Below are 26,780 nucleotides of genomic sequence, written 5' to 3'. Positions count from 1 at the left end.
CTTGGCGTGCTGGGGCCTGGAGCCAGTCCTGCACAGGATGAGTGAAGAAATAACACGGACCATCCCTGAACTTTGGCATAGTGACATGACAGAGCCACCTCCTAGCAGAAGAGACTAATTCAAATGTATTGACCCAAACAGCACACACTTAAGTTGCTGTCACATATGCTTAAAGCTGGTTAAATCATTCACTGCAGTTAACTTATCTGATAAACAGTTTATTTTTCTGTTCCTGGATTATCTATGAGCAGGTTGTACATTTACAAATTGATTGCTATTCACAATGGGTTGACAAATATTTTGTGTGGACAAATTTTAGCATATGGATTATTCATGAACTGCTTGCTGAGATTATTTTATTCCTTAGTCATTGTTCCCACCAAGAGATGGCACGTTTAAGTTACACAGTAGAATATCTGTTCCCTGATTGGATGCCTTATGTTTTATAAACAGAAGGAATCTCCTTTTCTGGTCACCAATTATCTGTGAACATAGTTAACTGTGATGAGTCTACTGTGCAGCTGGTAAAAAGAGCTCTTCAAAACGGCCATGAAGGCACTGCCAGTGTGAATACTCTTGTGCCTATTTATTCATGATGGTATGCATGACAGCTTGTGTTCGGTGAGCAGCTTGGGGAGTCAAAGCCAGTTCACCTGCATGTGTGTGAATAAAACAGATCCCTATCACCAGTGAAGTCCATTGGCCGGCATTAGTCACAAGAACACTCATGACTACTTTGTTCTATTTGCCCAGCTCAAAGTAAAGATGAGCACAACCTTGTTTTCAGCCAGGTTTGTCTCTGGCCCTCCAGGAAGTGCTCTTATCTCAGCCCATATTTCTTAACCGCAACTTGCTGACATCAGGAATAGTGAACTGGAGAAAAACAAAAAACTTCTGTGCGAAAGCAGGCAAGCTTTTCCCTCATGCTCGCTCACTCACCTCTCTCCAAGGCGTGGCAGCCTGAAGGCTAAGCACATAATCAATAGTAAACACAAGCAGGGCAGCGTGCCACGCAGGACATCATCATTGGAATCCAATAAAATGTCAGGCATTTTGGTGGGGAGCATAGCCTGCCAGTCTCCCAGCAGGAAGTGGAGCCAGCTACCATGGCCCCGAAAAACAAACCTTGGAGGCAGGAGGTGGAAAGAGTGAGGAAGGAAAGAGAACCCTGGGCCTCCCCACTGCCATACCAAGAGGGTCCACCTGAGTCCGTGTGGCTTTTCAAAGGCTGCTTTCCAAAGTGAGGGGGAGAGGATGATCCAGCGCCTCCCCCAAATAAGATGGGAGGGAGTGGGGGAAGGGGAGGGGTTGAACTGGGAAAAAAAGTCCATCAAATAAACAAATACAGCTCTCACTGAGGGCAACAGCAGCACACACACAAAAAATATTCCTTCAGATAAAGAGAGTCCCTTTGCTTTCACACACCACCATCTCAGCCATGAATCTTACCTTTGGGGAATCCTTTATTGCTACTGCTCAGGGAGTCACACAATATTTGTGATAGAGCGGGTGCATCTGTCATGGGACGCATAGGTGTGCGCTGGTTTTCCACTGTGAGTCAGAGGAAGCCTGCAGTTAACTACACACACAGGGGATGGCGGGGCCAGGGAAACAGGCTGTTATCACCAGAATAGAACTGATCTCACATGGCTGCTGCTATAGCTGCGAGAGGCACAGGGCTCCATTCACAAGCAAAGACACAAACGTGTCAGTCTGTCACTGTGTTCCAGTGACAGACAATCCCTGACAGGAACAGCCCATTTAAGTCAGAAATAGGAACCCTTGCACAAATCTGATAGGAGCCCTTGGAGGCTGCTGCATTGTTATGGGCAGATAAGAACATCTCTCTCTGGGACTTGCTGAAGCTGATACAGAATGAAAAACATCATGCAAATTACAACCTGTTTCTGCAAGGAATAATAGCATTATTAGCAACAGTACTACTTTTACTGAAAAGGCAGATTTGCTAGATATAGGAAATTAAAGATCAATTGCCCTCCTATCACACCTTTCATCTGAGGTTCTCAGAGCACTTGACAAATGTTAACAAATTAAGCCTCACAACCCCACTGCAAGGTAAATAAGTATTATCCTCATTTTACAGACAGGAAAACTGAGGCAGAGAGCGAGTAAGTTATTTGCTCAAGCTCACATGTTCACAGTCACGAACCTCTGCATTTCCAGGTTCTGGCCTGAGCTGAGGCAGAAGTGCTGACATGCCATCCAACATTTGTTCTCATGATACTTCCAGACCAGCAAGAAGCAGGAAACACAGGGCACTCTCTCAAGGAGTTTGTTTGTAAATGTGAGAGGTCTGATGAAGGAGCTAAACCAAAACAATTGAACACTGAGGCTCAGCCAGCACTAATTCTAGGCCAGAAATATTCACCTCTGGTGGACACTGTGGCATAGGCGAGAAACACCTCCTTCAGAAGGACATGGCATGACACTGTACTGATTCTGGTGAGGAATAAGATCCTCTTAAGGAGGAAGAGTTCCAAGTAACTTAGAGGGAGGGAAGAGAGAGGAGCTATCTGACTACAAAGGTGGGCCAGGGGAGGAAAGATCAGAAAGCCAGCAAAAAAAATAGGAAGAAGCCAGCAGCAAAGGAAAGGCCACTGCCCAATCCAGGCTCCTGGATGTCCCTCCGGAGCTTCTCTCCAACTACTTCAGCTTGTCTCTGCGTGAATGCACATTCCATTTAAGCTACATCAGTGACTTCATGATAGCGATTTACATTCCTCTAGTCTCTTTTGTTCGGAAGAATCATTAAGTACTTCACAAACTTTAGGTAACAGTCACTTCAACTGCTACTCAAATGTAGTGACCTCTGAGGAGGAAAGGGGCAGTTATTTAGCAGTGTAGAGCATCACTGAGCAACTACTTTGGACAGGAAGCAAAAAGTACTGTAGCCAGTTGTCAGGGGCATTGAGGAAGACAGAATGTAAGTACCTGTGATGGAAGTGGGGGATGATGCTTGGATTAACACTGTTACTCTTAAGAGAAGCGCTGTGAGAATTTTAAAGATCACAGGGTAGTCAGCATCTAGTGGAAATCCTGGGCTCTCTGATATCAGTGGCAAAACTCCCATTGTCTTTAATGAGACCTGAATTCACCCCAGGCTTCGCTCCTCGTATATAACATGTGTCGAAGTTAGACTCAGGACTCACAGTTTGTCAGACCACTCTGTTTTATTAGCACAGCGCTCTGCTAATACACCCAGATAATGTGAGCACCATACAAGACACAAACTATCTTATTTATACAGATAAAAGGGGGGAGCACTTAGCAAGATAACAAAGGAAGCAGAATCTGATAAGTTTACCTGGGCTAGCCATGCATATCTTATTTCCTTACTAACTATTACCGATCTTCTGTTAATGTTTCGCCATTAGCACCCTTGTTTATGCCTAATGTTTCTTTTCCTGGCACCTGTATTTCAACATTTCTTATTTCTGCTTAAAGGTACATACAACATTTTTTTAATCCATTCTTATTTTTACAATATAATTCATTCTACTTTCACACATGATCTCTCCTACAACAGTGCCCATCTCACATCATCCTGGTATGTTCATTCTGTATGGATTCAGAGGAGTCCATTTTGCCTGGTTTACCCTTCAGAAGCTGTGTCCTGATGGTGTCTGAGAACCACCCACATTAACGTGATCGGTCACCCAGAAATCCATAGACACCCCAAATGGATCCTTCCATTTCACTTTGAGACAAGGACCCACTAGGTGCTGTATCTCTCTGCACTTAGCCTCAGCCTGGAAGCCAAGGTTGTGATAGGACAGGGAAGGTCCTTAGATGAAAGTTTAGCTCTCCCCAAGAAGAACCCTACCTTTGTAATGGACCTTTAAACTTGAATCTCCTCCAGCATTAGTGGAGTGATGAGGGAGAGTTTTTTCCTCCTAGGCCATCATACTGGAAACAGTGTAAATGATTGCCCTTGTTTTCCAACAGGTCTCAAAAATCTGCTTTCAAAGCAAGGATAAGACTAAAGAGTAAACTAGTATGACGGACTAACACATGTTTAGGAATTTAAATACATCCACCCCACTGCTCTTGGGGAGGTTTCAAGGAACTCTCCTCTAGGAGCTCTTTGTGATTGTCTCTGTGTTACTGAGATCAGTCCTGAAAATATGGCCAAATTCCATTCATCTCCATCCAGTTTGACTCATTCATCTTTGCAGCTTTGAAACAGGTTAATGTGCTATAGCTCTCACGCATCTTGCTCCTCCGTCATCTGTGCTAACCCCCTCTCAGTGAATTCCCTCTGCCCCCCCCGAATTTTCCCAACGCCCCCCACCCCAGTTTTGTGAACTAGTTACATGCCAAACCTGATGGCTGAACTTTGCGACATTGTCCTCACCCACAACTATTTCACATTTGGGGACAGTATATACCTTCAAGTCAGTGGCACTGCTATGGGTACCCGCCTGGCCCCATAATATGCCAACATTTTTATGGCTGACTTCGAACAATGCTTCCTTAGCTTTCATCCCCTAACACCCCTACTCCACTTGCACTACATTGATGACATCTTCATCATCTGGACCCATGCAAAAGAAGCCCTTGAGGAATTCCACCATGATTTCAACAATTTCCATCCCACCATCAACTTCAGCCTAGACCAGTCCACACAAATGGTCCATTTCCTTGACACTACTGTGCTGTAAGTGATGGTCACATAAACACCACCCTATCCTGGAAACCTACTGACCACTATACTTACCTACATGCCTCCTATACACTATACTTAGCCTAACATGCTAACGCTTCCATTCCAGGAATACACCACAACGATCCCTGATCTAACAGACCAAACTCTTAAGATGACAATGCTTTGCTCCAATCCCTGAAGACAGAGACAAAACCTACAAGATCATCATTCAAGCATTCTTAAATACTACTAATACCCAACCTGCTGAAGTGAAAAAAAACAGATTTGACAGACGACCGAAGAGTACCCAGAAGCAACCTACTACAAAGACCAGACCCACACACAGAATAACAGAAATCCCCACTTAGCGTGACCTTCAGCCCCAAAGTAAAATCTCTCCAGATTGCATTCATCAAAGAATCTACAACCTATCCTGAAAGATGACCCTCATCTCTCCCAGATCTTGGGAGACAGGATCGTCTTGGCTACAGACAGCCTCCCCCAACCTGAAGCAGATATCTCACCAGAAAACCACGGTGACACGTACAGAACAAAAACACTAACCAGAAACCTATCCTTTAGCCACAAAAAGGCTGTTGATGCAAACTCTGTCCACTATATCTATCAAGTAACACCATTAATAGGACCTAGTGTCACTCAGTCCACCGCCATCAGGGCTCGTTTACCTGCACATCTAATCAATGTGATATAATGCATCGATGGAGCTAGCAATGCCCCGTTCTGCCAATGTACAATTGGCCAAACAGACAGATCCTCTACGCAAAAGAATGAATGGCCAAAATATGACATCAGGAATCGATAGATAGCCGAAGTCAAAAAGCCAGTAGATCAAGCAATTCAACCTCGCTGGCCATTCAGGTATACAGATATTAAAGGGGCAATTTATGCAACAGAAAAGCTTCAAAAACAAGGCTCAACTAGAAACTGCTGAACTTGAATTATTAATGCAAACAGATACAATCAACTTAGGCTTAAATAGAGACTGGGAATGTCTGAGCCATTACACACATTGAATCTATTTCCCCATGTTAAGTATCCTTACACCTTCTTGTCAAACTGTCTTAAATGGGCTATCTTGATTATCACTACAAAGTTTTTTTTCCCTCCTGCTGACAATAAGCACATCTTAATTAATTAGCCTCTTAGAGTTGGTTGGGCAACTCCCACATTTTCATGTTCTCTATTATGTATACATATTTCTCACTATAAATTCTATTTCTATGTATCCGTGAGTGGGCCCACAAAAGCTTGCTCCAAATACATTTGTTAGTCTAAGGTGCCACAAGTACTCCTGTGCTTTTAAAAAAAAAGAACAGAATGTTGGAATCATTGACTGCTGCTGCACATTGAGTGGATGATTTCAGAGAACTATCACACTGAACACCAAGATCTCTTTCTTGATGTGTTACCAGCTAATCAGACTCCTTCATTTGTATGTATAGTTGAGATTGTTTTCCAATGTGCATTACTTAGCATTTATCACCATTGAATTTCATCTGCCATTTTTGCTCGCAGTCACCCAGTTTTGTGAGATCCTTTCGTAGCTCTTCGCAGTCTGCCTGGGACTTAACTATCTTGAATAGTTTGTATCATCTGAAAATTTTGCCACCTCATCATGTTTACCCATTTTTCCGGATCATTATGAGTATGTTGAACAGTAATGGTCCCAGTACGGACCCTCAGAGATAACACTATTTATCTCTCTCCATATTCTGAAACTGAATAATTTATTCTACCCTTTGTTTCCCATCTTTTAACCAGTTTACTGATGAATCCATGAGAGGACTTCCCTCTTATCCCATGATGGCTTACTTTTCAAAAGTCAATTTAAACTAAATACTTTTTTTAAAAAAATTATATGTTTTTAGAAATCTAGATCTGTTATGTGTTTTGGAGTAACTTGCATTATCCTTATGTTACATTTGTATTATCCTAACAAAACATTTACTTTATTCATATCTCTTTTATATATCTCATCCGTCCTGACATACCCCACCCTGTAAATTCAAACACCCCTCCCCCCCAATTTCAATTCCTGGGGAAACCACTGCCCATCTCCTTCCCTACATAGGACCGCTGGCTTTGTTCTGACTCACAAGAAGCAAATCACAGGGTCTTGAAGTGATTTCAGAGAGCTTTTCAGTACAGGAGAGAGGGCTACATCAGTTCTCCATGAACATGACCATACTTAATTTATGCACCGAGCTCTCTAGTTAAGTTAGCCGCAGTGAGTGAGGATTTGAGTGATTGCTCTACTATATGTGAGATGCTTTCAGCTGTTATCTTTGGTGTGGCTGGAAATCCTTTGGAAGAAGTGAATGGTGCATTGGAGAAAGCTCATTACAAATAAAGTTATTTGCTAAATGCTGAGTATTAAACTTAAACATGTTCTGACCTAGTACAAAGCAATGCACAGGCACGAATACCTTTATGGGAAGCTGCAGTTAGGGTGAGGAGGTGAACTGGGGAATGAGGGAGTAATCCTGACTTGCGTAACACAGGGCAAAGAACCTCACCATTATGGATCGGGGTATAGACAGTCTGGTCTAGCAGTCAGAGCAGGTGGCCAGACTGGTGAACAAAGCTGACAGCATCTGAGTCAACTGCCAATTACCAGAGTCAGGGGCCAGAGCTTGCTCAGAAACCTCAGTCAAGTACTTCACATAACTCAGGAAGCAACCAGCTCAGAGAAACATCTCATGATATTGTTAGATTGCAGTCCCTGCCTAGCACAGAAAGAGCAGGCAAGGTAAGAGTAATTAGCTCAATAGCAGTTGGGCTCAGGGAACAGAGGGGAAGCAAGACTGCCCAGTAACCCTTAGAGCACCCAGAAGTGTAAGCTCAACCTCAACTTTCAAGGCCCTAGCCCTTCCCTGCACCTAGTTCTCTTATCCTTAAAAGCCCCCACCCCAATATCACCCCTATGCTGCCATTCCTCTTCCACTTTCTACTCCCTTCCCCACTGGTTTCACTGACACGTGATTGTCATAAGTAGATAGGTAAGGGTTACTTTTCTTTTACCTGTAAAGGGTGAACAAAGGGAACCAAACACCTGACCAGAGGACCAATCAGAGAACTGGATTTTTTAAAAGTCAGGGGCGGGAATTGTGTACTCTGGGTCTTTTGTTTCTCCCGGCTATGGAGGAAACAGCTTTCCTGCTAACTCCTATTTCTTTCTAACATTCTCCTACAAAGAGTGTGATTACAAATGGCAACAAGGCAAATTAGGCTGTTATATGCTTTGTGTTGTTTTACATGTGTGTTGTACGTGCTGGACTGGTTAATTTGCTATCTTTTGAATCAGACTGGTTATTCATAATTCTTATAAGCAAGAGCCTGTTTGACCATCTTAATGCAGTGGGTTATATTTCTGTATTTTCTTTCTTTTTATATAAAGTTTCTTTTAAACTCTGGTAGGTTTTGGTTTTTCTCTGTTGAGGCTACAGGAAAGGGGGTAGAAAATCTCTTTATAGCTTTATAGATTTGAATGCATCGCTCAGGGGAGGGTGATTTCCCTCTTTGTTTTGCTTCAGGAGTTTAAGTACTGCATCGCCCAGGCTCACCCAGGGAGGAAGCTGTGGGAGCAGATAACGAGGAGACAAGGGGAGGAGCTTGTTTTCCCGTGGGAGATAGGGAGACCCAGTGGTTCTGGGTCTTGGGGGTCCCCCAGGGAAAGGTTGGGTGACTCGGTGGTGACCAGGGCCCTAAAATCCTGGTTGGTGGCAGCGAGATAAGATCCGAGCTGGGTATAAGCTTGGGGGAGGTTCACAGTAAACACTCAGATGTTGAACTCTAAGTCCAGATTTGAGACAGACGTTTACCACAGTGATGCTGACCAAATCACATAACATGCCCAGTACTGCCTTCCCACCTAATGGTCACAAGAACAGTTGGCAGCCAGGCGGCACATCACACAGGCAGAGGGTTTCCAACGGGAGAAAGGTGAGGCATGCTAGGAATCAAGACAGGGCAGAGTTCTGCCCTGCCCTAGCTTCCCACTGCTGGAAATCCTTGCTAATCCCAGCAGGCCTCTGCAAAACCCTTACATGCAATCTATTGGCAGGTGTCATTCACTGTAATTTGCTGCAGCCCCAAACAGCAACACCTTATGCAAATGAGGGTGGGGGGCGAACTTACATGACATTACACTCAAATCCTTCATGCCTTAGTAATGCACAGTCTACTGCTAGTGTGCCATTAAATGAAGATCTGGAAGGCTCAGGCAGGCCTGGGCAAGCTGGTTGTAGTAATGCAGCCACCCAGTGTTTGTGAGGCAGAGTGTTTGCTAGAGCTGTTCAGGAAATTCCAATATTTCCTCATAGGTTTTCCATTGCAAACTGTCAAGAAGAGTCAAAATATTTTTCTTGGCCAAACAAACTGTTCTAAAAAAAAAAATGGAGTCAGAAACGGCCAAAGGAAAATGTTCAGCATTTTCTAAACTAAAACATTCTGAGTGGATTCCCACCCCCTCCATCTAAAAACTGGAAATTTTCATTGAACGTATTTTCTTACAAGAAAATAAAATAAGGGAGTAGGGGAGGTAGTTCAGGTATATTTCACCTGAAAAGCTTTTTTTGGTCAAACACGTTCAGCCAGCTCTATTGTTCAGGAAGATTCAGTTGTAACTAACAACATGAATGAGAGGGAGGGGCAAGGAACAGGGAAATAGGGAGGAAAAAAAATAGAACAGGTCAAAGTACTGAACAGAGCATAGCCCCCAGGCCTGTCTGTTCAGGAGAAGGTATGTGTATGTGCTTCAGGAACGCGGCATGTGCACCTGTAGTAGAGCTGCTGTGTGTATACGGTGTTCATGGCGTGAATTTATGCTAGAGCAGTGTCTGTGCACGTGTGTGTGTGTGGGGGCGGAAAGGTGCATGAGCCTGGGGAAGGTGTTAATGTGTATATTTATGGTGTACAGGCAGGCAAGTGTGGTTTATGTAGTGTATCATACATCTGGTGCAAGGGCAGCTGTATACAGGATGGAAGTGTGCTTGCAAGATGCATGTGTGCATATTGGGCAATGGAAAGGTGTGTTTGCCTGTATGGAGGGAAATACAGACACAGTTAATGCGTGCATACATGGGGAAGTTCCTACGAGGGTGAGGGGGTGTTGGTCCATGCATGCATGTTGGGGAGAGTGCATGGGCACACAGCAGTATGGGGACAAGGGCATGAGGCTATGCATGTAAATGTGAGTGGTATGTGCATATGTACGTGTTTGAGACATACACATGAGTACATGAATTAAGGAAAGAAACAAGGGAGGTTCAAGTATGTGGGAAGTGCATTGTGTGACAGTTGTATGTATGTGTATGTTGAGAGGCTGCCTGTATGCTATGAATGGCACTATTGGTAGTGGCCAAAAGCCCACAATTTCAGAGTCTGAATTAGATTTGAATAATGTACGCCTATTCTGCACTACGTGAGCTTCCAGGGCCTGCTAATTTAGCTTTGAAAGCTCATGTGCTACAGTCTCTTCCCCAGCATTTTAGCTCTTTCAGGTCTAGTCCTGGCCAGAACTCAGTAGTAAAAACACAAACTTTTCCAACGGTGTCATCAGTTCGGTCTGAATGCAAGTCTAGGAAGCCTGAGGTAGTGCCTAGCAGAGGCAGCCAAAACCAGGGCTGCTGGTGGGTTGAAAATACTGGCCAGCTGGACTTGTGCTTTTGTGAAACCAGAAGCTGTTTGAATCCAGATCCCGTTTTATTCAAATTGCAGGGAGCATTTCAGCTAAATGGTTTTTGTTTTGAGCCGTATCTAATTCTGCTCACAATTGCCACCATGCATGGTGTTTCGGCTGTATAGATGCCCATGTATCTACAGGGTGTTTTTATACCAGGTGTATACTTGTAGATGAAGTGTAAGTCCATGCCGGTATAAGTGCACATGTGTTTAGACAGCATGTGTGTGTGTCTCCCATTTGTGCACGTGGGATAGAAGTGAGTGGCGGGGACAGGGAGAGATGCACGTGTATGTTTGCTGGAAGTAGCTGAGAGAGTGTAAAACGAGGGTGTAGCAGCACAGTAAGTACATGTCAGTATTTTCCTTTTCCTTTTCAAAAGTGTCAAAGGAGACATTCCCAGGCTAGACAGAAACTGCTCAGAATTTGACTAGGCTGCTCAATAGCCCTTGGGAACTCTTTTCCGAAAGAACAGTTGTTACACTCCCTCTTCTGGCCTCTTGGCTGCACTGCATCTGGGAGCAAGCCGCCCAGCCCACATCCATGAGCCCCTCCCAGCTCCATGAGATAGATTCACGGTAGCTGGGCTTGTGCGGGGGCATTGGTTCTCAACCAGGGGTACCTGTACCTCTGGGGGTACTCAGAGGTCTTCCGGGGATACATCAACTCATGTAGATATTTGCCTAGTTTTACAACAAAAACTACATAAAAAGCACTAGCAAAGTCAGTACAAACGTGTTTATACTGCTCTATATACAGTACATTGAAATGTAAGTAAAATATTTATATTCCAAATGAGTTATTGTATAATTCTATGGTAAAAAATGAGACTGAGCAATTTCTCAGTAACAGTTGCTGTGACACTTTTGTATTTTTGTGTCTGATTTTGTAAGCAAGTAGTTTAAGTGAGGTGAAACTTGGGGATAGGCAACACAAATCAGACTCCTGAAAAGGGCACAGTAGTCTGGAAAGGTTGGGAACCACTGCTCTAGGGCACTAAAAATAGCTGCATAGATACAGGGTCTTGGGCTAGTTCTCAGACTCTGAAGTCTGGGAGTGGGGGGAGCCCGCCCAAGCACCAGCCTGAGCCACAATATCAACACAGTGTCTACACAGCTATTTATAGTGCACTAGCTTGAAGTCCACCAGCACAAACCTGTGGACCTGGGCTGAGAAGCTTTCTTCCAGATCCAGTGTAGACACACGCAAGAGAGTTTAAATCATCAGGCTGCTTTAAACTCCACAAGAGCAGCTATGAAAAGGGAACACCACATGTTGCCTTCTGCCCGTAAATGGGCCTGGGATGACAGGGCTGCTGCCACTCGTTACACAGCGCTATAAGGAACACCAGTCCCCTTTGCCTGCAACACCATTACCTCACTGTTTCTTCTTAGCTCCGTGCCAGCCGAGCTGCCTGGCTTTTTTAGCCTCACCCTCCAGGTACTTGGAGCATAACCAAAAGCTCTCCCCAAGGCAGCTGGGATGTAGACTTCCCCAGTGCACATATTCTGTGTGGGAGCACTCAGTACAGACGACTTCATTCTGGCTAAGCTCGTCCTCTGATGGGTGTTGACTGAGTCCATTCTTGGAGCGCTGCTTTGTGAGCATCCTTGTGTTTGAGGGGAGAGACTAGCACTGCTGCTTTATCCGAGTCAGGGCTGGGCCACTCGCCTGCTCATGGTGCACCTTCCATACGTGCTGCAGAAAAGGATGCATGTGTATGTTTGATGGAAGTAGATCAGAGCGTGTGAAACAGAAGGTTGTAGCAGCACAGTAAGTACATGTCTGTATTTTCCATATGTGCAGCAAGAGCTATTAGTTCCCAGTGAGATCAGTTTCCTGTACCCTAGCTCCTTTCTCCTTAGATGGATTATAGCCACTGCTAGCCAATGCCTCTTAAGAAGATGAGTGAAAGCTCAAAAACTAGTTAAACAGGTCGAGAACAAGTCCTCCCCCCCACACCTCCAATCACATAGAGACTGCCTTTCTCTCCATGTGTGTGTGAGACATGGCTGCATGGTTACCCAACATGCATGTAAGCTTGAGAAATACTTCAGTTACCCTATGGAGGAGGCTGCAGCCTTACCAAGGACCAGTTTTGTGACTGTGCTCTTCAAGCACTCTTTGGATGCACATCTGAAAGAGTGGGCCAGCTTCTCTACCATGCTGGTGTAGCCCCATTGACTCCCTTGCAGTTGCACTGGTATTAACTGAGCAGGGAATTTAGCCATTAACTTAATGGTAGCACCTGCTAGCTGTAACAGAGGTCTTCCATTGACTCACCATTAGTCAGCGGCGGATCTAGAGTTATTGGGGCCCTGTGCTCAGCTTCATTTTGGGGGGCCCTCCTTCTTCCCCTGCAATTGCCCGGCCCTGGGGGCCCCTGTTATTGGAAGGCTGCCGGGAACCATCCATAGCTCCTGCTGACTCATTGCAGTAGCTAGGGTGTAGTTATATCCAGGACTGTGGCGGGCATGGCTCTCTGGACAGAGAGGATCTTGGCTGAACAGTCCCCTGGGAGAAATCCCAGGTACACTCAAGCTTGAGGAGCAGCTCAAGCTGGAATTTATGTTCTAATGCCATGGAGCAGAGCCAGGGCTGAAGCCAGAGCAGAACTGGGGATAGAGCAGAACTAGGAGGTGCTCCCTCCCCACCCACTTGGGGGCTGGCCCCAGCTGTGCCCCCCACCAGACGTTCCTCTATGCCCCCCAGGGGGGCATGCACCACAGTTTGGGGACCACTGTTCTAAATCTTTTCATTTCTCAGTATGTTAACCAAACTCCTGTGTTTAGAAGCCACATTGTATGGGGTTGAGGTTTGGAACAAGGTGTGAAAGCCACCAGCTCACAGTGAGCTGTGTGAAGTGGGTTCTCTTCAGTTCCTAATGGCTAAGTGTCTACATCTCAAATACTTCTCCCACCGATGACAGTAATTGATTCCTTTGTTAATAGCCTCAGCAGATAGGGCAAGGAATGGGCAAGGCATGAACACTGAGCCCTAGTCTACACAATAGCGTTAGGTCGATTCAAGGCAGCTTACTGACTTTTGTCCTTCAGGATGGTTTAATTATGCCAACAAGAGAGCTATCCCATCAGCACAGAGTGGCTACACGGGAGACCTTACAGCAGTCAGCTGTGCCTCTGTAAGGTCTGTAGTGTAGACATAGCCTAAGTGTCTACACTAAAATTTCACTCCCACTGATGTAACTCACTTGCTATAGACTCCAAAGTCCAATACCCCAAATGTCCCTAGAGTCCAGCAACCCAAAGATCACCCACAGTCCCAGAAGTCCCGCAACCCAAAAGTCTCTGTCCTGGGTCAGTGCAGCCCCAGAGTTCAAGAGTCTATCTGCAGAGGTTTCTCCCCCCCACCCCGGCCTGGGTAGAAAGGGGCACCTTACGTGGTCTGGGGCCAACTGCCCTGCCTCTCCATGGGATTCTGCTTCTGCCTTCTCCACGAACTGCAGCCACTCCACTCTGCTCCTCCAGCTGTCCTCACAAACTGCTCCACCAGCCATCCCATGATCCGCTCCAGCTGTCCCCGCAAGCTGCTCGGCTCTGCTCGCTCCGTGGGCTGCTCCAACCGTCCCATAACTGCTCTGCTCAGCCAGCTGCTCTGCTTCACCAGCCATCCTGTGATCCACTCCAGCCGTCCCCACAAACTGCTCGGTTCCACTCACTCTGTGTCCCCACAAACTGCTCCACTCCACTCTGCCAGCTGCTCTGCCCCACAGTATGGCTTCAGGCTCCTCCACTAGTTAGTACAGTACTCAGTGCTCTCAGCTCAGTAATTATAGATCTTTAGTGATTTCAGCTCTTAGTAATTTCACTTATAGTAGGGAGCCCCAGTGCTGGTGCACCATTAGCCCAAAGTGAGTTCAGCTCAGTAACCTGTATCTAGATTCTTAAGGGAATCAAAAATCAGCTCTGATATTCAACAGTGGAGAGAGGAGTAGGATGCAATTAGTGCTTCTGGCTCACACAAAGCACCCACACCACCAGGTACAGATAGCTGTCCCCAGCCTGTCTCAATTCACTGAGTTTTGGAACCCATGTCCCTTGTATACCGAGTGCTATTTAGTTGATGGTGAAACCCTTTATCATAAAACAGTTTCATAGTTCCTCATTTACTTAATCAGGGTGACAACACTTTATTCCTCCTGCACCAATAACAAAGAAATTGGGGATCCCACAGCTGTGAAAGTAACCATTTTAGGCTGCCGTGGGCTATGCTAGGCGGGGTGGGTGTGCCTACGCAAACAAGATCAGCTTCTGAAATTCTTTTCCATGCTCGCCATAATTCACCACCAGATGTCAGAGTAGAGCTCATCCTGACTCTGCTTACAGTAGTATAGTGTGGAAAATAAGAAACTTTTTCTCCCTCCTGTTATAATCTGCCCGAGCCACCCAGCATACAGATTTCTTTGGGTGCCTCATACAGGGGTTTCTCCCTGTCAGCTGTAGAACATTGATTATTTCAGTTTGAAGGGTCTACAGCCTGTGTCCAGCATCCGCTGCTGCCTCCCCAAGAGTGGCTGGCACCATAGGCTGGCATAGTTGCGGGAACTAGGGATGCGGGGGGTGTCCCCAAGCCCCATGCCCCCACACCCCCAGCTCTGGGGTGGGTTGGACTGGACAAGAGTAAGGGGGCTGGCTTACAGCTCCCTCACTATTAAAAATTTTCCAGGGCCACTGTAGGCTGGCCTGGCTATAGGGTGGAATGAGCCTTCTTCATAGAACCAAGAACAAAAGTAGAAAGTTAGTGAGGGTCTGTGACCCAGAAACCCCTGGGGGACAACTGGCAGAGGGCACAAGGGGGTGCATAGGGTTTTACAGGGATGCCCTGGGTCTGGTATCTACATAATAGTTCTCAAGTGTGGTGTGTGACATCTCCACCAAGAACCAGTAGACCACTGGTCATCGTAATCATTGCAAGAGGTTTCTATGGGATATAGTTAATAGATATGCATAGTGGAAAATATTAGGTTCCAAAATTATTGATGTAAATCTTGTCACCTGAGGCAAGGTGAGCCTCAGGGTTAAGTCAATCAGCATGCAGAACAATGGACATCCATGGATACAGGCTATGTTTGCTGTCTGGGCCAGGTGCAGGCCTAAGGTTGTTTTACAGAGACAAAAGAACCCCAAGATACCCCAGGAGGTCCCCTAGCCAGAACTGAAACTATAGTCGGTACCTACATTAAAAGGAGTGGGGTAAAAAGGAGGGACCAAGATTTTATCCTTCACTGAGGAGGCATGCTAGCTGTGTGTCAAGTCTCATGAAAGAGCAAACACAGGCAGCCCGGCCATAAAGCTCTGCTGAGCAATCCTCTACAACAGTGGTGCACAAACTTTTCCAGTCATGCCCCCACCCATTATTTGTAATCAAACTGTTTTTCATGCCAGAAGGTGGAGGGGAAACACAGATGAGCCTGTTCATGCATTCAGGTTAGTGGTAGAGTCTGACCCGCTCAAGAGGTCCTGGGCTCTCAACTATTATTATACATGTTCCCGGTTTATGCCTTTTAAATATCAGATGTATCAGAGAATATCAGGGTTGGAAGGGACCTCAGGAGATCATCTAGTTCAACCCCCTGCTCAAAGCAGGACAAATCCCCAGACCATTTTTTTTTAAGCCTAGATCCCTAAATGGCCCCCTCAAGGACTGAACTCACAACCCTGGGTTTAGCAAGCCAATCAGCTATAAATGAGTTTTAAAAGTAATTAGAATCAAAATAATTTTTAAAGGCATAGTAGTCCTACTGTAGGTATGAAACTTACCAGTTATTGAAAAGAGGTCAGCCTGTGCTTGTATTTGGATGTTTAGTAAAAGGCTGAAGTGTCTTTGCAGCTTGCCCCCTTACCCCTGAGAACCTCTTACGCACACACCCCCTCAGGGGGGCACACTGCCAGTTTGCCCACCACTGCTCATCAAGACATGAGTGAATCCTGTTAATGAAGTCCAAACTCCAAAATTTGTGCTATGATTTTTTTATATGTAACCATTTGTTTCCATTACTTCTACTTGCTTGAATCTCTGCACTTTGTCAGATAAGTTTATACTTGATTTCACTACAAACATCTCTAAGTGCTGTGTGTAAAGTGGAGTGGTGACCTGAGGGAGAACTGGTAACCTGGAGTGTACTGCTTCTTTGGAAGAAGCAAATCTGTGAATACTGGGAGTGTCCAGTGGACCAGGGGCTGAGCACTCCAGGGAGATGCTGGGAGGGCTTGGGCTTGGAGTGACGGCGGGGTCTATTCAGGCTGAGAGGGGAGTAATTGTGGTTGCTCATGCCCAGTGGAGCTGGGGAGCTGACCCCTGGCAGGCACAGAAAAGGCTTCCTCACGCTAAGGGCAGGTGGTAGCGAGATGCCTCACAGCCCGGGATGCCCCGGGAAGTGTCACAGGGTCCTTTAAGGATCAGAGATGTGCTCTTAAACCACAGACAAAGGTCAGCCATTGATCCAGGCCCTCAACATCTATACAATAAAGGCCAGTAGAATAGAGAGTTCAAAGTTTAAGCAAGCCAATTAACCTCCCAAGTCAGAGAATCTCAGCAGCCTTAAACAGTACAAATAGTAACGTCAAAAAGTTGCATTTAATCAGTTCATTCTACTTGGCACGGTTTGAGTTTCATAGTCTGTTTCCCCTGCAGGAGCTAATGGCATTAGTGCCTAAAGAGGGATGCTTTCCAACACTCCCTGTAGTACTTTCGGATTGAGAGGCAGCATATGTAGTGGTCAGAGGTAGGGACTGGATTTCAGGACTTCTGGGTTCTATTCTAATTTGCCATGCAACCTTGGACAGAAATCACAACTTCTCTTTCTCCATCTGTGAAATGAGGACAACAATACTGACCTACCCTAAAAGGGAGGTGGAGAGGATTAATTAATGGGGGGTTGCAAAGTAGTAGTATCATTAACTGCTACAGGAGTTCAGACACCCAAACCCAGATTCTGGCAGCTGAGTGAAAGAAACTGATGGTCAACTATTATGTTTTAAAATGCTGGGTCCAGTGTTCTCAAGTAGCTTCAAGCTTTGTATCTATACATTTTTACACCAGCAAAATCTGAATTTGAGCAATTATAGAACTAAATTATGCCTGCAAATCATGTAGGTTCGTTATCTGCTACCTTTCTTTGTGTTCATTTCCTTTTTTGCGCATGCAACAATAGCTTTTGCAGACAAAAAAAATTTTAGGGTCTCAGAACTGCATTTGCTAGTTAATCTGATTGGGCCTATTTGTAAATTTAGCTCATAACATGCAAATCTTAAATAATTTATAAAGTGGTTTTTACAATAGCTTTTCCATCCCCTCTCCTAAGAAAAGGCTCATCATTCAGGAGTCCCTGAATGCTTACAGCTCTTGTCATCATCAGTTTATAAGTAAATCTGAGGGAATAGAAACAGAAGAGAAAAAAAAATCCTTCAATGTGCTAGTTATGAATGAAAAGGGACATCTCTTGCATTTGTTCTGTTCCAGTAGATGGCAGTATGAACATTCTTTTGCACCAGTGAATAAGCGGCAGGAAGGTGAAACATGATGTAATTGGAGCACAAGTCCCCAATTAATCACAGTGAGCTCAGAACTATGCCATACCATCATGTAGACAATGCAGTTGTTGTCAGCAAGGTCTTGGCACTGTTAAATGAACTATTCTGGCCAAATTGTTACTATGGAAGACCCCATAAATAGTCCAGAGCATGGCAGTATCGAATGGCTCTCAGACTAAGCATCCCTGGGCAGAGACCATACTGGACCTGGAACCCTGTGAACAGTGTTTAAACAAGGCTGTAAAGAGACTGGTTCAAATTACAACCAGAGCCCGGTGAGGGCTCAAAAACTCATGCAGGCAGATGGGTAATCAATGATCAGCTAAGGCACTGAACAGCACCAGACAGGACAGGTGCTTGTTAATTGTGTTCCAGTCTTAATTCTTGGTTCCTTCTGCAGCTCACCACTGCTGTACACAGAAGCATGGTAGCAGCATTCTAGAGGACAGTGCTGCTTGAATGGTGAGTAGAGGCAGCCTTAGAGATTAGCAATCAAGCTACCAAAAACTAGGGGCTATTTCTACAGGTAAGTGTCTTCAGTGGGGACGGTTATAAAGGCAAGCAGTACATTATGTCTCCTGCTCTAGGGGATGTTTGACCAAAAGACCAGCCCTGAAGGTGGCTGCTGACTAGTATCAAGTTTTATGGTGACTGCCAGTAGATCATCAGGCACTAGAGCAAAGATATCCCATTGGCCAGATCCCAGTTGTGGCACAGCTTTCAACTACTAATCTGTAAACTAAGAGTCTCCTTCCAGGGTGCACTGGCACTGGAATGGCATACCTTTCTATTGCCCTTCATATAACCACATACCTAGCAGCAGGGAATGAGAAGCTTTGAGGTGAGAGAAGATGCAGAACCATCAGCAAGGAGAAGGCATTGAAACAGACCTCATTATGGACGTCTAAGTCCCATCCAGCCTATGTCCATCATTCAGTCAGTACAGGATTTTTGTCTACAGTGGATTCTCCAGTGCTCTGCTCAGCCTAGTTTTTAAGAGTCCCAAGTAAAAGGGTCACTTCCAGTTCTATCAATTGCATCCCAGCCCTCTTGGTTATACCAAACCACCTTGTGCCACTCAACAATCCCCCTCTCGCATTTACACCCCTGCAGACAGTTCTCTTGTCCTCCCTTAGTTCCTTCTTACCCAAGCTAGACCTATGTAGCCCTGTAAATGGCTCCTCTTGATCAATTCATTAAGATTCCTAGGGTTTGTAGGACAAACAAGTCTTACAACTATTTCACATCTAAATGTATGTCAGGGTCAGTATGGACAGCTGCAATGCTCCTCAGTCACACTAATGCAGCAGGCATATGAAGCTAAAACTAGAACATCAGGGAGCAAAAGCAGCCCTATCATTCCTGTCTGCTCACTGCTGGCACAGAGACTCAGGGAGAGAGGAGATGCACTGGAAATTCTCTATTTTAAAGAGACAAACATCCTTTCTTTGCTAGTCGGTTAATGCACCTTCCAGTGGGATCTCGCCATAGCAACAGAGCAGGATAATCACCTCTCTACTTTGATGTGCTCTCTCAGCATACACAGCCCAAGAAAACCCTACATTCATTTTTCCTGCAGCTGCAAGTGGCTTTTTTTAAGACCAAGATTAATAGAGTGAGCAGCTCCCTCCTCCAGTTTTCTATCTCTCCCCATCTTTGGCTATCAAGGCCAAAACATTTCTCTCCACATAAACCTAGGAATCTTTAACAAATACATCTCTGTGACTTTTTTTTAATCCTATCCCATATCTGCCTGACAGCTTCTTCTCAGAGATTTTCTCCTCATACATACATCCAACACCCTTTCCCCTCTGTAATGATATGTTCACTTGAAATATGTTATCCAGCCACTCCATATCTGTGTGCAGCATGAAGTTCCAGGCAAGATACAGTGTCTGGTAACCAAAGACACAAAGCTGGAACTTGAGCTGTGTGGAAACTTGTATTTTTACTTTTTACCATTGTGCTTGCCTAATAAACATCTGCTGTTAAATAAGGGATGGGGGTGTCATGACATACGGAATCACCTCAGACATGAGGTATCTGGATTCCACTCAACATGCATCTGATGGTTGCCTCTTAAAGACCCCTTTACTCCCATCCTCCACGCAAAGTCTGTTTCCCGCCTTGTGCTTTTAAATTTTTTTTTTTTTACTTTGTCCTATTAATTCTTCCACTTTTGGTGGTAGCTTTCACATTGAGCTCTTCCCCTTTCAAAAGGAAAGGTAACTGAATTACTGAATTGTAAACTCAGCAAAAAAGGAGTTAATAAAAATACCTTCCCCATAGAGTTAGGAATCAACTTCTTTGTCTGTCTGTCACGTGCCATCGCCTGGTCATCCAATTTCTCCCTCAGAGATAACAGTACTGAGCACTAGTGTCTCCAGTGGGACCTACACGGTTACCCTAATAACAATGCTGAGCATTGCCGTTATGCTAACATCCTCGATAGTGGATACACATTGCTTAAAAATGAGCCACATGAGGAAACTTCATCAGTAAAAGATGCAGGATTGCACAGAATGCAGCAACAATAGGAAGCATAGATACCAGGTTAGTTAGGTACCTAACAGGAAAATGCTCATCAGTATGAAAAAATTAATATCCTAGCTATTCCCCTCCCACCTGTTAGTTCTTAATCACTGTGCCCCCCAGATAAACAAACAGAAGGGTTAGAGGGAGAAAAAAAGAACCACAGGTGGTGAAGGGATTTAGAGCAAGGCACAGAACTCAGGTCTCTAGACACACAATCTACTGCTCCATCTACTAGGCCATAGCTAAGATTTCACCCAGTACAGCATGCAGTAGCCTAGCTTTCCTGAACTCTAAAGCCAGCTCCTGAATGAGAGCAAGTGGGCTGAAGTTCAATCCAGAGTCAGTGCTGGTGAGTTGGATGGACACATGCAGGAGTCAATAGCTGACATCTTTCTGAAGGAGTTCATTCATGTTAGTGTAGTTTGTAGTATAGGCATCCTTCTAGTTTCTCTTTGGAAAACTCAGCTACTTAAAAGTGCAGCTATCTGCTTAGTAAATAGCAATACCTCTCACATGGAGCATGTGGCTGCTTCATGGGCAGAACTGCACTGACTTCCTGACTACTCTGTAGACTACCATGGCTTCATGTTTGTTTACTGTAAATCCAGTGCATTGAGTTAAGTCATGTATAGTTTGTCTTTAGAGGCTGCCTGTCTCCTGAAACTTGCTATCAGTGAAGGAGACCAGCTGGACAATCTTCCTGACAGTCCTGCAAGCACACCCCTGCTTCTCTCTCACTAATAGAGGCACCAGCTCTCTTGGTTAATAAATACCTTAGGTGCTTCTTTTAGCTGAAGGCTCTTAACAGAACAGACTAAATCACAAGACCCACCTGGGCTCTCAGGCACACTTCTTCTTTTACGTCTAAGAGCAGCAAGGTAAGCTATGTCATCTGATAGCAGATACTCTCCCTTTCCAAACTGGAGCTAGCACCTAGGGCTGCTCAGCAGCCTAGATCATGCCTAGTAATTGGCAGGTTAATAAGGCCCTCCTGCCAAACAAATGCTGTTGTTTAACCCCAGCTGCTCCTGGATTAAGGGAGACAGCTGTAATCAGGTTTAACCCCAGGTGGGGTATTGTTGATCCCCTGAATCCCATAAAGTGAGTTCAGCCCATCACTAGTATCCAGATTTGAACTTTGGGGGCTGGAGAAAGGGCATTGTACTGGTTGCAGGACCCTCAGCTCTGGAGTTCCTGTCCACCACTAGTCAGACAGGGCCCAAGTTTGTTATCTTTCCAGGCACATTGCAAGCCCTATCTGTCTCAAACCTTTATGCTATCACCCAACATCATACTTTCTGAGGCCCAGATCCTCAAAGGGTTTAGGTGTCTGACTTACATTGACTTAAATGGGAGTTAGGTTGCCACATGGCCTTCCACTTATAAGCATTAGCAAAGGCACTAGCGGGTTTCACGGCATCTCTGGCACTTCTCCCTGTGTGGGATCAAAACTGTGCTTAAGTAGGTTTTAGGGAGGGGCTTTGGGGGAGGATTCAGAATAGATGTGGGAGGTCATGTTGTCAGCATCATGTATGGCGGAAAGGCTCTCTCAAAGCGGAAGGTTTTGCAATGATTCCTAAAGATGGTCAGGCTCTGGATTCACCTGAATTCCTCTGGCAGTTTGTTCCATAGCTAGATCTCCTTGACTGAGAATGCTCTGTCCCCAACTCTCACCTGTTTCATTCAGGGCTTTGTGATCTGCATTGCCCCAGAGGAGTGCAGCGGTTCATACACTGAAATACAGGCTTTGCTATAGCTGGGAACTGGTCCGTTAATTGCTTTGAAGGTTAGTACCAGAGCCTTAAACTGGCATTAGAAACTGTCTGGGAGCCAGTGGAGATACTTAAACACTGGCCTGGTGTGCTCACAGCAGCCTGAGCCATGGAGAAGACGAACAACTGCATTCTGTACCAGCTGGAGCATTTTCTCTGGGTTTTATTTGAGGGGGTGGTTACAATAAGATCAGCCTCTTTTGTGGGAATTTTTTCTGTATGTTTATTTTTTCATTGGTGATGCTTTAAAACTGATGTAAGTTATCCAACTTATGCAAGTTATGCAACTCTGACATGCAGTCAATTATACTACAGTTAGAGTATGTGCCTTCGCAGTTTGGTATCACTGTCAGCAGCAACTTACTCCTTGGCAAAGGAGAGAGTAGTGTCCAGAAGTTTTGCGGGTATAGAACCAAGTCAAATCAGATGACTAACCAAATTGCACTTTGAGAACAATATAAATCTACATTTCATTACGCTCATCACTCCAGACTGCTGGGAAACAAAGACAGGAAGCAAGTCTATAGGAGAACACGCAGGTGTTGTGATGCATCACTAGCAACTTGTCATGTGGTTGACTGGTTGGCAAGTGCCCACTAGGTGTTTACATGAGCTAGTTTCCATGGGAAGGCTAGAAGCAGTTGTATCACGTTATGATCTTTAGTAGCAGTGCAGAATGTGAACAGATGTCTTTTAGTTCAAGTACCATATTTTCTTTTCAGAGTAGTATTTCATTCAAAAGCCTCCCTAAATCACTAAAGGGATTGAGAGCCCCAAATACTTGGGATCTTGGTGGACTGGGCCCACTGTGCACCCTATTCCTATTCTATTTGTGTTCTACCAGGAAAGTTTGGGAGAAGAAAAGCACCATCCACTCCAATAGGATTCAGCATCTCAGTCTTTGCCCCAGTTACTAGAGAGTCTTCTCCATAGTATCCATCCTATCCACTGACAAGGCCCACAGCCCTCACTGGGCATTCTCTCTGAACTGGCCAGTCCAAATCCCAAACTTCTGTCACTCGTGGGGGCTGTTCAGATCAATCCTAGTCCCAAGTGCCTCTTGAAGCATCTTTTCAGCCTGTGTCTAGTTTATTTCAGATTAGACTATTTTAAAGCCACCTAGGCTGGTACCCTGGCTCTGGCAGTGGTCCATGCCTGATGCTTCCAGAGAAAGTTTAAAAAATCCCCATAATGCACCTAGCAGTCGGACAATATTGTACATAGAGAGGGAGGGGGGAATTTCCTCCTGAGTCTTTCACATGATCATCACTGAGTATTCCTTTCTGTCTGTAGTTCCCAGTCAGAGATGGGATAAGACAGAAAGTTCAGATCCATATCCAAATTTTTCTTAATTTTAAGGTGCTCTTGAGGATCCAGACTTCGTCCCATTGTAGAGTTAGGGATAATCTGCAAAGTGTGGATCCAGATCTGAAAGTTCCCAAAATTCAGGGGTGTTTTCAAAGGGCTTTTGGCTCAGGCCCATCTCTACTCCAGTTATTACATTATGGTCATCACATTATCCAGCCCTTTACTTGCGCCCAACAATAGCATTTGACTCTCTAATCTACTGCAGCCTTTTGGAGAAGACCAGAAAGTAAAAGCTAAAACTAGACATGGGCAGCTCTGTGTTGGGGTTTCCACCCCATACAAGGCAGAGCAGGTTAAATTAGGATAATTAACCTGAGTGAGAGCGAGCGAGCTTGCATGAGCGATGGCAGGGCATGCAATGACCAGCAGACGCCCAGGGCGCTGGACTGAAGTAGAGCTAATCTTCAGTACCCTACCAGTCAGTGGGTCCTGTGAAAAGCTCTGATATGAACGCTGAAAACATCTCCCCTCTATTGTTCTGTAGGTTGAGAGGCATGTGGAAAACTACAAAAACTGTTGTGTGGAGGTTTTCTTATCTCTTCCTGCCATCTTGAACAATGCATTTCAGATAAAGGCAAGAAAGGCTGAAGCCTTAACAACAGCACCCAGAACCAGAGACGCAAAAGCACTAGAGGGGTGATGGGCTTGGTGCAGCTGATGAATGAGTAGGCAGAAATCTTGAGTTAACCACTTTCCTGACCCAGTTTCTCACTCCCCATCCCCTCTTGGCAACTTGTACCTCATACTCAAACCGCTGGCTTATCAGTGATACATGTAGTAGGGGAAGTGAGAACTGACCTGCAGTGCTGTGAGGTGCTAAGAGCCTTTACCCACACAGATCGCGCTTAATGCTAATAAGGACTCAGTACTGGTTGATGAAGGAGAACTTGAAAAAAAAGAGAAGGGCTGAGACGGTGAGAGAGGTGGGCAGGACAGGGAGGTGCAGACACACCACAGGAGGGGGTAGAAAAGAAGAAACTAGGCAGAGGAGACACAAAGATCTGCCAGGATCTAAGAGCAGATCCTCTGCTGATGTAATTCCTTGTAGTTCATCAGCTAGCCCTTTATTTTCAGTGATGCAGAGACTAAAATGACCGTCTATTGTGGGTACTTATCCGGGTCCCGTTACCACAGTATCTGAGCATCTCATAATCTTTAAGGTATTTACCCTCACAGCACCCATGTGTTGTAAGGTAGTGCTATTATCAGTGCATGTTACACAGGGGGAACTGAGGTCTTGCGAGACTAAGGGACCTGCCCAGGGTCCCACAGGAAGTCTGTAGCGGAGCAGATAATTGAACCCAAATTCCACACAGCCCAAACTAGTGCCCTAATCATTGGCCCATCCTTCTTGTGTACAAAAATACACACTCCTCCCTGCAGCTTCAATACTCTCAGGTAGGGCTGACTGCATCTTTGACGAGAGCTGATACTGTGGCATCTATGCTCAACAAAGGGATGGGGGTGGATTTTCTAAAGGACCTAGGTGGGCAACTGTTAGTGGAAATTGTGCTTTGGAAATATTCATCTATGGTCAGATTTGCTTGTGTAAGGCCCTGGGGACTGAGGCCCTGGCTTCAGTCCTGGTGTTCATTTAGGTGAAGGGAAGGGACATCCCTACCCTAGAGGCATGATTAAAATAATATTAGACAGAGTTTTGTTCGAAGGGAAAGTTAAAATGGGAAGTGTAGCTACAAACAGGACCATTGGGGGTACTGTTCAGTGTCACTCTCTGAAGTTCTGCAGTGCCACGCTGGCAAGCAAGAAAGCAGGTGGGAACAGGAAAGGTGACCCAGGAGTTAAAAAGAGACCATGAGATGTGGGGACTAGTGTGGGGAGCCTGGGACATTATGTTCCACATGATAGGGAGACTTCGCCCCTTTGGACAAACTGTTGGCCAGTCAGTGAACCTCACTCCAAAGGATATTCAGGGTAAATTGAAGTTCAGAGGAGCTGTGCACAGAAAAGGGGAGGCCAGTCCAAAGGAGTTAAGGAGGCAGCAGGGAGAGTAACTGTTTCAGTCTTACTGCACTGAAGCTCTGCTCAGCTTCTCAAGTGAGTGTTTCTGGGCCTGCACATTCCTTTCAGCTGTCCCTTCTGTACAGCGTGTAACACTTGCAGGGATGGTGACTTGCTCTGCTCTGCAGAGCTCTCACACTGTGCTCTAGTAACCCCTTCTGGCACTGATTGCAGTAGGATACAGGGCTCCAGCTTCCAACCTGAGGAGAGGTAATGCCTAGTGCTTTGCCCCTCCATATTTCCTTCTTCTTGTTCCTTCTCATATCACTCAAGGATTCTGGCAGGAGACCAAGGGAGTCATAACTCCCTGCAGTAGTGCCTTGCAGTAATCTGTGTGGGAGAGCTTTCCTAAGCTATTCTTCCTCATGTCTCTCCTGTTCCAAGTCTGATATCCTTAGGGGGAAGGAGTGGTTGAGGTCTTGGAGGATTTTCTGGTGCCTGCATTTGGATTTTTGAGTTTACTTTGATCCAGGCATATGGTCCCTGGCTTTTGCCCTACTGAGGAAATCAGTGGCAAATGGTCAGGGTCTTTTCTGCCTCTTGGCTTTATTTCTTTTTCCACAACTACTTTTTTTTTTCATTTCAGGCCAGATCAAGGAGAGTTCAGAGGGGGACAGGAGTGGCTAAGAGCTAGTGGCTGCTGACAACTTCCTGATTCTTTTTGACAGAATTCTGGCAAGGCCAACTTCTTTGGTGTGCTGGAGGAGCTGGGAAAATGCCACTCAGTCAGACTGGGGCACATTGATCCCAGCTGTCCTCTGGATGCTCTGAGGGTAAATTTGCCTTCTTTTCAAACACTCTGGTTGGAGAATTCAGAGAACCCAACGAGGAAGTGGGGGACTGGTCATGGGCACTTGGCCCAGGTAAGGGGATCCCCTGGGAACATTGAGGGTCATGCATACATAGTTTGGTGGACTCCAGGGATTGGCTGAAACCGTAAAGGAAGAAATCCTGTTCCTGCTGGCCTGTATAGGTGGGCTGCACACAAGGGAAACCTGGGAAGGTGGTCCTAAGGGGAAAAACAGGTTTCAGAACACAACGCCAGGTACGTTCTACCCCCCAGCTGTATTTAGTTGCTTGCCACTGTCCAGGCCTCCTTCCTTAGGTAATTGCTAAATACTGTACATGTCACAAAAGAAATCTCTCTGAACTTATGTCAACACTAC

The sequence above is a fragment of the Chelonoidis abingdonii genome, chromosome 1 (genome assembly GCF_003597395.2).
Source record: "Chelonoidis abingdonii isolate Lonesome George chromosome 1, CheloAbing_2.0, whole genome shotgun sequence".
Lineage (NCBI taxonomy): Eukaryota > Metazoa > Chordata > Testudines > Testudinidae > Chelonoidis > Chelonoidis abingdonii.
The sequence above is the reverse complement of the archived record's forward strand: the minus strand, read 5'-3'. Positions refer to the sequence as shown.